This window comes from Lissotriton vulgaris, chromosome 8, assembly GCF_964263255.1.
Source record: "Lissotriton vulgaris chromosome 8, aLisVul1.2, whole genome shotgun sequence".
Classification (NCBI taxonomy): domain Eukaryota; kingdom Metazoa; phylum Chordata; class Amphibia; order Caudata; family Salamandridae; genus Lissotriton; species Lissotriton vulgaris.
Genome location: NC_141696.1, coordinates 776,042,945 through 776,057,345, shown reverse-complemented (window position 1 = coordinate 776,057,345; position 14,401 = coordinate 776,042,945).

Genomic DNA, 14,401 nt, shown 5'->3' with positions numbered 1-14,401 from the left:
CAAATGGTCCCTAAAATTGGAACTTCTCTTAAAGGAAAAGAGAGGTTTCTCCTGGTTCAGACCATTAAAATTTTAAATCTGCAAATTTTTTGTATAATGCATTAGCACCGAGGCCCGCAAATCCGCCGCAGCTGACAGGGGAGAGGCGTGGCCATCTTGCGCTTTTAGCACTGCCTACTCCCCCGCTACATGGGACGCCACTTCTTCTGGGGCTACACTGCAACTGCCGCCATCAACACTCTGGTGGGACACCAGGTCCCAGAGTCCACTGAGGCCTGCAAATCCTCCTCAACTGATAGGGGACAGGCGTAGCCATCTCACGCTTTTAACGCTGTCTTCTCCCCTGCTGCACGGAACTCCGCTTCTTCTGGGGCTACGCTGCCGCTGTCAACACTCTGGTGGGACACCATGTCCCGGAGTTCAGCGAGGCCCACAAATCTGCTGCAGCTGACAGGGGAGAGGCATGTCCATGTTGCGCTTTTAGCACTGCCTTCTCCCTCGCTGTGCGGGACGCCACTTCTTCTGGGGCTACACTGCCACTGCCTCCATCAACACTCTGGTGGGACACCAGGTCCCAGAGTGCAATGAGGCCTGCAAATCTGACGCATCTTACAGGGGAGAGGCGTGGCCATCTTGCACTTTTAGTGGTGTCTTCTCCCCCGCTGCGAGGGATGCACGCGGGCCGTGGCCTGGCGAAGCCAGGCCAAGGGCAGGCCTGTCCCGCACCTGTCAGCAACAGGAAGAGGCAGGGCAGGGCCATCCCTGTTGGCTTTAACTTTCCAGCTTCGCAGACTTGCCTCACTCGTAAGATTGTTTGTCATTTCTTACGCTATGCCCCTGCTGCTAGGGCTGGCATTGGACACTTGCTAATACAGCTTCTCACTTAGAAAGGGTTTCCCGCTAACCACCTGTGGATCTTTTATTGCGAACCAAATCTATTACAGTAACATGACTAATCCTTGGAAATGGTTGGACTTTATCCTGGGTTCGTGACTATATTGTAAACTTCATTTTATTGTTTACCTGTAGTAAGAGGGACAGTACAGGGGTTGTTTTCAAAGGCCATTTTAGGTATCGCCTGACCCAGCGTATGCGCTGAACTGGCCGAGGCATTTAGTAGCTGCTTTTAAAAGTGCTACCTTGCCCGCCACCAGCTTCCTATTACGCACACAAGAGCGCATGGGCGTGTGCGTAATAGCATGCTGGTGGCACTTGCGGTGACTCATGTGCGCACCACTTGTGTAACCACTCACGTTTTGTATTTTATTTCATGCTGGTGGCATTTTATTTCATGCTGGTGGCACTTGCGGTGACTCGTGTGCGCACCACTTGTGTAACCACTCGGGTTTTGTATTTTATTTCATTTTTGTGATTGCGATGACTTTTGCAGCCACGCTGCTTTACTTTTATGGCCACGCGGCCAGTGCTTGTTGTCATTTGCTTCGGGATTCCTTGCCTTTTGCTGTTGTCTCATATCACTCTTGCCCTGTCACTCTTGTTTCCTCAGCTTTTACCATTTTGACCGTTTCCTATTCCCTCCTGCACACTTCCATCCCATTTCCAGCTTCTGCCTCTGCCTATTTCACACTAACTCTTGCATTCTTTCCTGCTTCTTGCCCCCTTTTTGCCAGTTTATCTCTTTTTTTTCACCTGTTGTCCCTCTCCTGCAAGTTTTCCATCTCTTTTTCACCTTTACCCTTTGCAATCTTTTCAACTTTTTCCCTCTCTTTCTTTCTTTTAACCCCATTTTCTCGCTCTGAAGCATTGCTGCCTTCCCCCGCCACTCACTTCCCGGCTTTCTGAGCCCATTCTCCTTCCTCTCACAGTCCTGCCCGCCGCCCTCGGATCTCTTACCTCTCTCAGACCTATGGTGGCCGAGGCATGGACCAGTGATTAAAGAAGGTGATGCCTGGCCCTGCCACCCTACCTTTCCTGTGCCAGGGCCTCCCACCAAGCCTGCCACTTTCAGACCCTGCTTCTTTAGAGCTTTTGTTGCTGCCCGTCACCACCTGCACACATGAAGCATGCTTTGTGTCCTCTTCGTCACAATGCTAAACAGTTGCTCTGCTTACGCACGCACCAAGCACCTCACTGTGCCATTTTGTAAGAAATAGGCATTTTAACACAGGGCAAGGCTGTAGGTACGGATATGGATTCCCGGCCTATATCTGAAACTGACGTAAGTCTCATTTTGGTTCACGGGCCTCGCTGTCCTACACATCCTGATGATGTATCTCCTGGTACATTTACGCAGGAGACAGCTGGGCTTGCCGAGCTGGGGCTTTACTTCACCCCACCACCCTCTCCCCACAGACAAAGCAGGTCCCATCTATTTGGTTTAATCAGCAGGCCTCGGCTCCCCTGGCCTGAGAAGTGAAGCCTGCACTCAACTTGAGGGACAGGCCTGGTGAGCACAGAGGGGACGACAGGAGGATGGCCATCGCTCAGAACTGAACAGATGGGTCCACTGTGGCCGAGGCGGCGGCACACGTGATGTCACAGAATAATACATGCTAAACAAACAAGAGTATTAACAAGTGGGTATATTAAAAAAGACCTTCCATTTTCCCCCAGGTTGGCTCCTGCCGGAATCCGCCCACAAACCACGGATCCTCTTGATACTCCTCCACTTACTTGCATAAATAACGCCCTTCTACACAGGTTGGCTTCTGTCCACGCTCAACCTACCGATCAAAATGTTGTGGCATCTGTCGCATAGAGTTGTTCTGATTTACATCCCTATCCGGTTACAGAACCCCGGTACGCGTGAGGCCTTCCATTACACTGCAACTACTTATGAGTGACATCCACCTGTCATTCCCAGGTACTTTTTTACATTTTTCTTTGAGTCTTGAGTCTGAGTTTTTAACTCATTTTAATATTCGTACACAACTCTTACACCATTCTCCTTCATTATTATCATTTCCAGTTTCGGCTCCATCCAGTCCGTGTCCTGAGGAGAACCCATACTAACGTTGTGGTTCGAAACGCGATGACCCTGAGCCTTGGAAAAAGAATAAGGGTGCCACTAGGGCTGTTTAAACCTATACAGTGTTATCCCTAGTTTTGTAACCCCTCAGTTTATTTTCCTATCCTTGGCTTAGTTAGACAGGCAGGCAGCGCTTCTGAACTGCTTGTCCGCCTGTTTTCTTGTACCTAATATAATGGACTGGCTCCTAATGTGAATTTATTGTTAGGTATTTGATTTATTGCTCTTGGTGTTGCCTGTATGAACTGATAGTATTGATTTTTGAGCACTTGTATATTATTGCACATTTCACTTGTTCATATGTATTTTTTCACTTTACGCTGACTGTCTATTTGATGACATATATAAATGAAATGGTTTAATGTTTTTCTAAAAATACAAAAAAACTAAAATAAAATAGATGACCCTCCAGAACTAATTGGCTGGGTGGGATCAAAAATCAAAAAATAAATCTGTCTGGCTTTCTTGTTTGTTTAGCATATTTGAGTGGTCCAAGCCAGTTCAGACACAGGACCCAAACCTTTGTTCTTGCACAGAATAATACATGGCATCTATCACAGATAAGAGCGAAATCATATAGCCTTCGGGCATGCGCTCTTGGAATTATTAGGGGAGGAACTTACTTCTGGGTTCATGTGTCTGCACCCTTCCTCCCCAAACTACAAGCTTTTCGTCATCCTCATCTGCCCTTAAGAAATAAAAAAAAACACACCCCTCGTGTGAGGCACGACCAGAGGTCGATAACACCACACTTCAAAACAGCTGCAGGAACATCATCTTACCTGTTACACCAGTCCTGGATGTTATGTCAACAACACTTTACAGGCTTGGTTGTTTCAAAAGCTACCTCAGCTTTGTGTGTGCAGAACATGCACACTGCAGTTGCACAGTATGTATCTGCTGTTTCTGTGTATGTTGCATGTACAACAGATACCTAAGCTGTGATTGTTGTGTATGCAGAGCTTGCTCTTGTGTTGCATATATAATGTATCTCATGTACACAATGTTTGCATGCAGTATGCACTTCAGGTACCTAAGCCGTACCTATTCTGTGTGAAGTAAGCTTTCACTGGTGTCGCATATAATATATTTGCTGTGTCTGTGTATGTTGCATGTACTGTAGATACTGAAGCTGTAACTGTTCTGTGTGCAGAAAGCTTGCACTGGTGTTGCATGTCATGCATTTGCTGTGTCTGTGTATGTTGCGTGTGCGCAGCTACCTAAGCTGGAACTTCGGTGTACATAGAGCTTGCGCTGCTGCTGCATGGAACGCATCTAATGTGCATGCAGGCGTGCTCCACATGCACTACAGACACCAGAGCTGTTTCTGTTCTGTGTATTGGTGGAGCTGGTCTGTCCTGTGTCTGTTGTGTGTGTGGTGAAGTGGATCCTGCACCGCACCTGTCTGCACCATTCTGGATCAGTCGCCTGTCAACAACCAGTACCCTTTGTATCCCCAGATGTTCGTGCTTTTGCAGCGATGTTGTTTGTCGTCTCATTGGCTCACTCCAGTGCTACAGAAAGGGACATACATACAACACGTATCCAGGCTTTCACTAAGATGACATAATTAGTTATTCCTCAGTGAAATGAGCAGCAATATTTTCACTTATAAGATGTGCTGGACTTGGCCATTTTTGCAGGGTCATCCCTCACGTTTTTGCCTTCCTCCTATATTTTTTCTGACCTGTTGGTGGCTATTTTATGACTCTGGGCACTTTACCACTGCTGATAAGTGCTAAAGTGCATATGCTCTCCCTACTGTAAATGAATGTATTAATTAGTGATTCCATGATTGACTATTTGGTTTACTTGTCAGACTCTAGTACAGTGTGCCCAGGGCGTGTAAATCCAAATGCTGCTAGTGGGCTTGCAGCACTGGTTGTTCCACTCACAGAAGCAGCCTTGTAAAAATGTGTCTAAGGTCTGTCATTGCAGAGCCTGCGGTGCAGTCTGGTACTGTCATGCTGACTGGGCAAGTGCACCCACTTGCCCAGTGGTATAATACTCGTATTTAAGACAATTTTTTCGGGACTCTTAGCACCATTTGAAGCAGTTCTAGGCATTTTTCCAAACTTTGTGCACTCTACGTTCAGCAGCCTGCCTCTCATCTTGGGACTCGTAGCAGGCATACTATTTTTGTTCCTTCTGCTCCGTTATGGCAAGTCCAGTCACCAGCGATACCCAGATTACCATGAAGAAAGCTCTTCAGGCAATGCAGTATCGTGATCGCATAACACAGATTCTTGGCTTGGCTCGTTTGAGAGATCTGAATACCACATGGCTCCTGTCATTCAGACCAATCTGGAAAGATTGCATCTTACCTGTTCTGCGATGCCTGCTTTGTGGAGAGGAATGCGTGTTGGATATCTGTCTAACAAATCCATCAGCACTGCCAATCGATGTTGACGCTTTGCTTGGTTCGGTAACGGCTCATGCATTGTGTTGTCCCCAACGGCTACCAATCCTGATGACGGCATTCATTGAGGTCTCACCAGCAATTCCAGCTGAGGGTGATATACGTGGACCAACAGACACACAGGTACCATCTACTGCAAACATTGCTAATGTGACTGACACTGACGACGATGCTTCTCATCTGTGTACAATTTATTGTCTTAATGAAGTGGTTCAACTTTCATCTACTGTGGTAGACGATTTCTTTGCCAGGCTTGACGACTTAATGTTTTCTCCTGACACCGAGAATAACTTTTGAACTCTGAATTCGCCCTTCGCTTTTTCAAAACAGAAACTTCTAACTTTGGAATTCTATTTTTCTACTATTTGATTTGACTTTTTCCCAAATTTTATAATTTTTTCTGCCACAAAGTAAATCTGCTTAAAGTAGAACTATTCTTAGAGAACAAGAATTTTTTGAATACTTCCTAGAAACAATATTGACCTTATCTACAAACCGAAATAGTTGATATATTCTGCTATCGGATGGTCTCGATTTTTTTTAATGTAACTAAGAGCCATTTCATAAATGTAATTTTCGTAATTCATTTAGTTAGCATTGCCAATATCATATTATATGCTTACAATGAGATCATTGCTTTTAAATGCGTACTGTACAAATGCTCATTTTATGTGAACAACCATTTTCAAATGCATTTTTTGTATTTTTTGGGTGAGATTGTAAACGCATGCTTTAGATAATGTTTTAGTGCTTAAGATTTAGTAATGTTGAACATAATAAAGTGGAGTGGGTATTATAAAGCGTTTTAGGACCCTAGTGTAATTTTCCCGATTCATGCCCTTATATTGGTATAAATCACCTTGTTCTTATATAGGCATAGAAATCATAACCATATTTAGACATGTCCCATGCAGTCCAAATACAGCATGGCTACTTTCACTAGTTTAAAAGCCACAACGATGTATGCCCACACTTGCCCTATCAAACACACAGTGGTTTGGAGCAGTTCGACTATCTACTTGCCCGACGCATCCTGCTGTAGCAAGTGCAGAGGAAAGACAACCCTCCAGCAGACGCACTGAAAGAGACGCTGTCTTTTCTCTTGCCGAGAAATCCAGCTCCAGTGTTTCCAAGCTCCCTTTGCGGGGTGTTGGGAAACCGAGTCCTGAGACAGAGAGATACCAGACCTCCTTCATTCTAAACCAAGGTAAGGAGCTGATTAGACCCTAAGAGAAATCTTGGATAGATTCTTAACAAAAAGAGTACTAGATTTATGCTACACCTCACTTACTCCTTCCCTCGTACTAGACTTAGGTTAGGTACATTCGGGTAGGCATATTTTAAAAGCACCAGTTGAGTACTTTTTAATCTTTTGTTATTTATGTATGTATTTTATGGCTTAGAAACCATACCATGCTTTTACAGTATTATTTTATAATACTCTTCTTGCTGTACGCATTATACTTTACAGCCAGTATTATGATTGTAGCAGTTAATTTCTTCTGCACGAGAAAGAAGACTGTTCAACAAATACTATTGTTTCCACGACTCTGAAGAGCAGTTTTATCTTGGGGAAACAAAGTTGTCATGTTTATGCGTTTGTCAGAAACTAATCCCTTCTTGTTCATTTGAGAAAGTTTCTAGTGACCTCTGAGCTAGCTGGCTCTCACAATTAAGTCTAGTATATTCAATAGAGACCTAGTAGACATAAGTCCTACGTCAAATCTATAGGATATATTATTTCAATGTGCAGAGCCTATTGGGAATATAGGAACAACACTACAGAAGTATTTGTAGAGAATCAGAAACTTACAACAACTCTACATCGTAAGCCGACGGACAGGAACACTATATTACACTACCAAAGTTTCCACCCCAGCAGTCTAAAAAACAACCTGCCGTACAGGCCGTTGCTGAGAATCAGATGCAATTGTGCACACTAAGAAGACATCATAATAAATGCGACAATCTTGTGTGATCAACTAAGAGACAGAGGCTATCCTCGGAAACTGCTAAAGCATGAAGTCAAACGAGCATGGTACACACCATGTGAAACTCTTCTGACCAAAAAAGAAAAAGCACCTTTGAACAAAATAGTGTGTGTGTCCACGTTTGGACCTCATACCAATAAGTACCGGAAAATGATTCTAACAACTGGCATCTTTTAACGGAATTGGAATTTCCCTTGAAAAGATCATTATTCGCAATGAGAAAAAATAAATGCATTGGACAGAAAATATTTCGGGCAGACATGGCCTCAACAGCAACAAAAGCAACAGATCTAAGAGCACAATGGAATTTACTACCTATCTAAGGCCACCACAAATGTGGCAACTGCTCAGTATGCAGCACGACAATTGAAGGGCATGAGTTTATTCAGGATTCCATCAAATGGATACATACAGAATTTACTAATTACAAAACAAAAAAGTTTTTTTACGCAATTAAATGTCCTTGCTCTAAAATGTATATCGGAAAAACCACACAGCAAATCAACCAGCGAATAGTACAACATCACTCACGCATTAAAAACCGTACAATGACAGCGCCAATGGTGCAACATTTTGTGGATTACAACAACTCTGAAAGTGACTTTGAATGGACTCTTCTATCAGGTATGAAACTGTCACCACGTGTAGGGAACCTGGAAAGCTCCTTAATAAAGAGAGAGGCTTATTTAATTTTAAAATGTCATTGTACAACAAAAGGCCTAAATGAAATGCCAGAACTGAATCAAGCCATAATATAGAGGAAAAGGACTACATGTCCTACAATGCCTTTAAGTTCCTGTAAGGAAGTCAAACTTGACAATAGGAGAAACAGCATAAGCACATAAGAATTCGTGTTTTTCCAACTACAAAGCGATAACGTAAAGGAAAAGGATATGTCCCATAATGCCTTTAAGTCCCTGCAAGGAAGCTAAACTTGATGAAAGCAAAGGAAAAGGACTACATTTCCCATAATGCCTTAAGGTTCCTGCAAAGTTGCCAAACTTAACAAAAGGAGAGACAGCACAAGCACCCCAGAATGCGTGGTTCTCCAAATTGCAAGATCAAGGATGATATGATGCTGCCCCAAATGTAAGTGACTCCAACCAAATGCGTAGAACACTTTCACAAAGATCATGTTTTGCCCAAGAGATATACCACCTCAATGAGAAAGGGATTTGATATGCTGCCAAATGCCGCCATACGGGAGCACTTAAAAACCGTGTATTGGCAACCGCAAAGGGGCCCGGTGAAGTGTTACAATGTGCGACATTGTAGCAAACAAAAGTAGAGAGGAACAACGATAAATAAGTATTTACGAGCCTTTGAACCGTTTTTATTATACCAGCGCGTGTAATAAAGGCACGCGTACCTGAAATAACGAGTGGCGAGAAAATAATATTGTAGAGAGCAGCGTTCTTCTTCAATGAGGTTAAACGCGCACTTCAACCAAAAGCGCATTGATTAATATTTTAATTAAATCGGCAGGTAGCAGCATGCGAATATGAACCATTTGTCCTAATGAAAACTAATCAATATATGGAGGACAATGGCATCGCTGTGAAAAGAAGAAGTCATTTGCATGTAAGACGAGTGATTTGCACAGTTCTTACTGTAGCATGTAAACTAATGTACCACTGAAGTGCCAATGTGTTGAAATACTTATCTTCCAGGACAAAGTCGAGACCTTTTGCAAACAATTGAAGATAACAAATATTTTGATGGAAATGCCATCGTGTGAGGCATGACAGCCATTTTTGAAACACACTTAAAAACACCTAGTAAGTCCCTAATAAGTGAATCATGATAATCCATACATGAGCTTTCAAGACTCATTTATTCATTTATTTATACAGTGTATTTTTATTATGTTTAGGACCTCTCAAGCAATAGAAAGAAGGTGCACAACAGGAGCGAGTTATTCTCATCAGGTACATAAACTGTAATGCAATATTCCATCAAGTATAGACGGGGATGTATCAATAGAGTTCTAATATGTGTGGATGGTTTGTTTTACCATTCCCCTTTTGTATTAAACAATACTGATTACACCATGGTTCAGCCCTGGCGATAATTCACATACTCAACGGGAAATTGGAAACGCGTCTTTTTTTTTTCCACATCCATCTACGAGGGATCCTTATTGAGTTTAACTCTTGTGAGGGTTTATCAACAAAAAATATACCCCTAGAGAGAACAAAAATACTGATTTTCCCGTAGCGAGTCTGCTTTTGTACTTTGAAAAACAGAACAAGTGCAAATAACCTTAGCACAGGCAGGCTGACTACTAGTATTATTGACTGGAGTAACCATGTAAAAATGTCTAGAAGGACTAATGTATTGTCTTAATGTTTTTGTTATATTTTGTACAAATGTATGTTACTTTGTTAAATGAGTTATGTTCTGTATAATGAAATGTGTAACCTTGAATGCATCAAAGACAAATGATGTTGTTTAAAAATGTGTTAAATAGATTACAATTGATGAAGTAAGGTACAATCACTGAATGCTTTGTACCCAAAATCTGCTGAATAAAAAAGCAGTTTTGTGAATTGGAGGCCAGGTAATTTTCCTTTTCTACTAATTGTAATATGGCAAGCGGTAAACATGCTTATGATGACTGTAAGTCCACCACCAACAGGCTGTCGGTGGCGGTCTCACCGTCATCGTAGTCGGGCCCTAAGTTTGTAGTGGGAATAGTACCTCACACCTCCCCCTCCAACAAAGTCCACACTTTTCCAATGTAGTCAATGTTAAGTGGTAATAGCAAGTCTACCCCCCCCCCCCAGCAATTGCCAAAGCTTTCTCAATGTCTTTAAGTTTAGAATGGGAATGGTAAATCTAACCCATCCAAATTCACCACTTTCCCCAATATGGTTGCATTTGGAGTGGGGATAGTCAATCTGACCCTTCCAAAGTTCAATATTCTCTCCAATGGGGCTATGTTTAGACTGGGAATTTCTACCCACCCCAAGCCCAAACTTTTTCCAGTGTGGCTAAGGGCCTGATTATGACTTTGGGGGCAGCAATGTGCCATCCACTGTAGGACCGCCAAAGCTGAAGTGCGACCTCCTGTCAGATTTGAAGTTAAATCCTGGTCATGTGGGTGGTCCTGGGGCAGTCTGACAGAGGCTGCTGTTAGGTTAATAGAAGAGCCTAACATGCAGACCACTGCCATCAGAGCGCCAACTGCTCCTGCCTGCACGGTGTGGCATACATTCCACAACATGTAGGAACTGTGGGTGTAATTTCAGGGGACACTACATGTGCCACCCTGCATGCCCTCCTATTCCCAGGAGTTGCAGGGGGCCCCGCTAGAGATCCCTTAGTTGCCTCTTTACCACGCTTTTCATGGAAAGCATACCACCTTGAAATGGGAGGTGGACAGGCAACTTGTAATATCCTTGGTGGTGCCACAGCATCACAGCCTGCATATTACTGCCTCTGTCAGCACCTGCTCTGCCACACAGGATCCTAGATCCTAGTGAAGCTAGTGGTTTCATGGTGGTCAAACTGGCACACTCAAAATACTGTGGGCAGAACCACAGTGTGGCTGTGGTCAGACTGCCACCACGAGTACAGTGGTCCTGTGATCCGCCGTACTCGTAATCAGGCCCTATGTTTGGAGAGGAAATAATAAATAAGCCCCACCTCTCTAAATTCCAGCACTTTCCCCAACATGGTTAACTTTGGATGTGGAATGTAAACCTGACACCACCCCTAAAGTCCAACAATTTCCCACAACGTGTGTAAGTTTGGAGGTAACATAACAAATGTGACACCCCGAAAGTCAAACACTTTCTCCAACATGATTAAGTTTGGAGAGGAAATAGTAAATCTGACCCCCCTTAATGTCTTTCCCAATGTGGTTAATTAAGGAGTGGGAGTATTATGTGTGATCCTCAAAGTTCAACACCTTCCAAAGTGATCAGGGTTGGAGTGAGCATAGTGAATTTGACCCTGCAAAAGTCAAAGACTTTCCCAATGTGGCTATAGTTGAAGTGGGAACAGTAAATCTACCCCCACCTCACCCCAAAATCAAACATTTTCTTGATTGTTGTTAAGTTTGCAGTGGGAGTAGTAAATCTGACTCTCTAAAGTCCAACACTATCCTTAATGTGTTATGTTTTGAGTGGAAATAGTACATGTGGCCGTTCGAAAAGTCCAACACTTTCCTCAATGCAGTTAATTTTGCATTCTGAATTGTAAATCGGATGTCCATAAAGTGTTACTGTTTGGTGGATAAATACTTCAGATATTTTGGGCTATAAAGCATTCTTTTCATTTCTATATTAGAAATATAAGTTTTAAATGTTTTGTTTTACACATTTTTAAAACAAGTCTTTTAATAAATACATGTTATTAATTAGAATATTTGTGAAAAATGTTAATTTAATTGTCATTGTTTTACATTTGGACACATTTTATTTTTTGGGGCAAATGAATTAACATTATACGTATGATTGAGTTTTAGTGTGTGTTTATTCAGATTTGTAGATATACCATTTTTACTTACATTTATTTCATTTTTAACATGCAAGACATATTTCCAATGTTATGCATTTTATAATATATTGCAAAGTACTGAAAAACTTTTTGGGCATTTGTTTTTCATATTTTTAATGTATACATTTATTTTAATTTTTATACATTGTTTCAGCAAATACATTGCTAATTTTTTGTCATGTCTGTTATGAATTTTGCAAACATAAATAAATAATATGCATTTATATTTTCCAATGATTCATGTCGGATACAATAGTTTTTTCTTTTTTCCACCATTGTTTATCCAGTGTTTTTGTTCATCATTTTGGTTTGTTTGTGGACTTTGCAGGCATGGTTTTCTGTTCCAGCTCTATGCTTAAGGTATTGCTAATTTAAAGTTCTTTACTGTGGGTTTAGTTTTGTTTTAGATGTTAATTGTTAGTTAAGATATTGCTTTTAGCTGTTATTTTAGTGTATTGTTTGTTAGTGTAGTATACATGAGCTATTTTCACAGTAGTGCTGTTGGTCATAGTGTAGTTTGTCATATTTATATCCATTTCGCATGAGTTTTTAATTAATACGTTATTTTCTCTTGTGCTTTTCTACTGTTGTGTGTTTTATATGAGGGATTTCAACATTTCTTGGGTGTTTTATATGTGTTTGCTTTATAGATTTTGTAATGGACTTTTATTTTTAACCTGGATGAATTTAAAATTGTTGATTATTTGTAATCAAAATATTTTTTTCATTTGCCTTCATTTTTTTCATCTTCATGGAACAGTTATTTAATTATTTTAACATTTTTGGGTATTGTATTGATTCCCTGGTATATTGCCGTCATATTGGATGCTTTATTTTTGTGCTATTTATTTTTTCATTTTTGGACTTTTTTTATCAATATTTCTTTGGAATTGTGTGTTTATGGATCATTATTTCACTTGCCAGGATTTCAGATATTAAAATATGAGTGTTCTTTTATTTTATGTATTGGTGTTACTGGTTTGGCAATGTTAATTTACTGACATTATGAGGCTTATTACGATGTTGGTCGGATATTGCAGAAAAGGAACCACTTGACCTTAGGCTGGCGGTTCCGACTGCACTATTATGATGCGACCACTCATAGGGCCATCACAAGCCTCTATCGTCATCAGAAGCTTGTGCTGCTGGTGGAAAAGACCCACTGCACAAGCTTCCATTGACAAATGGAGGCTTTGAAATATCCCTGCACCGTATGGCAGGCACCATGCGCTGCCTGCCACATGGTGCAGGGATGTTGAGGGGAACAAGAACGAAGGCCCGAGGTATGGGGCCCCTATTAGAGGCCCCCAAAATCACTTTCTGACGCACTTCCATGTCAAAAAGGCCAACATGGAAATGCTTCCGAAAGTGCCATCATAATGCTCACCAACGGGCTCCTTGAGCTGGTCGGAAATGCCATTGACAGACCCTCAGCCCAATGCCTTCACCCTCCGCATCATAATATGGCAGGCGGACCACTATATCGGATGCTCGTGAGTCGGACACCGACTTGGCGTTGGTGTCGGACCCACCAACATCATAATTAGGCCCTATGTTTTTCAATTTATTATGCAGTTATCTGCTTTTCTATTTGTTTTAGGATATTTATATAAGATTTGGAAAAGTGTCTGGTAATCTAAATTAATCTCAGTTTTGTTGGTTTGTTTCTTTGTTTTAAAATATTTATTATTCCTATTTTTAATTAGCAGTCAATTCTGTTTAGAATGTTTTTCAGTTTGATATTTGAGAGCTGAGTCTGGCAGTTTGTGTATTCTTTAGCCCTAAATATTAATAAATAAATTGTGTGTTTTTGGGAAGTGTTAAATTGTGTTGATGTTGAGTATGGTAATTATGAAATAGCATTCGTGCTATTGATTCTAGACATAGTAGGACTTTGTTGTTTTGAAAGTGTTTTACTTTGCTTGCTAGGTTTCGATGTATCTATTTAGTTTATTTAGATATAGTTGGCTTGGTTGGTGGAGAGCACTACTTAAATTTGCCATTCATTATCAATATGTTACATTGTATTGACATTAGTATACTGTCATTGGTACCATATATTATAGTTCTTTTAACCTTATTGTGGTTGTCATATAGTAAAAAGGTGTCTTTTTTATGTGTGATTATCATGTTTCGTGGTATGGCTATTTCTTCTTATTTTTATGGTGCTACTGGTGTTTCACTTGATATTGTACATCTTCTGGTCATGTATCCTTTCGATTTGGAATGCAATGGAGTTGTTCTGTTGTCTGTTTGGGAGCATTTGTAATTATATGCTGAGGTATTGTTGCTGCTGGCTCCTGTGAGTGTGTCCTGGTCTCTTTCAGGTCAAAGAGCTTTCCTCCCTTCTGTTTCATTTATATTAGTGAGATTATTATGTTTCCTAACACTAGCTACCTTTTATTTTTTCATGGTAACCCTGCCATAGAATGTGTTGGAGTAGTATTTGGTGTATTTCCAGTGTGTTTTCTTTTTGGTAGTACTCTCCTTACTATAAGT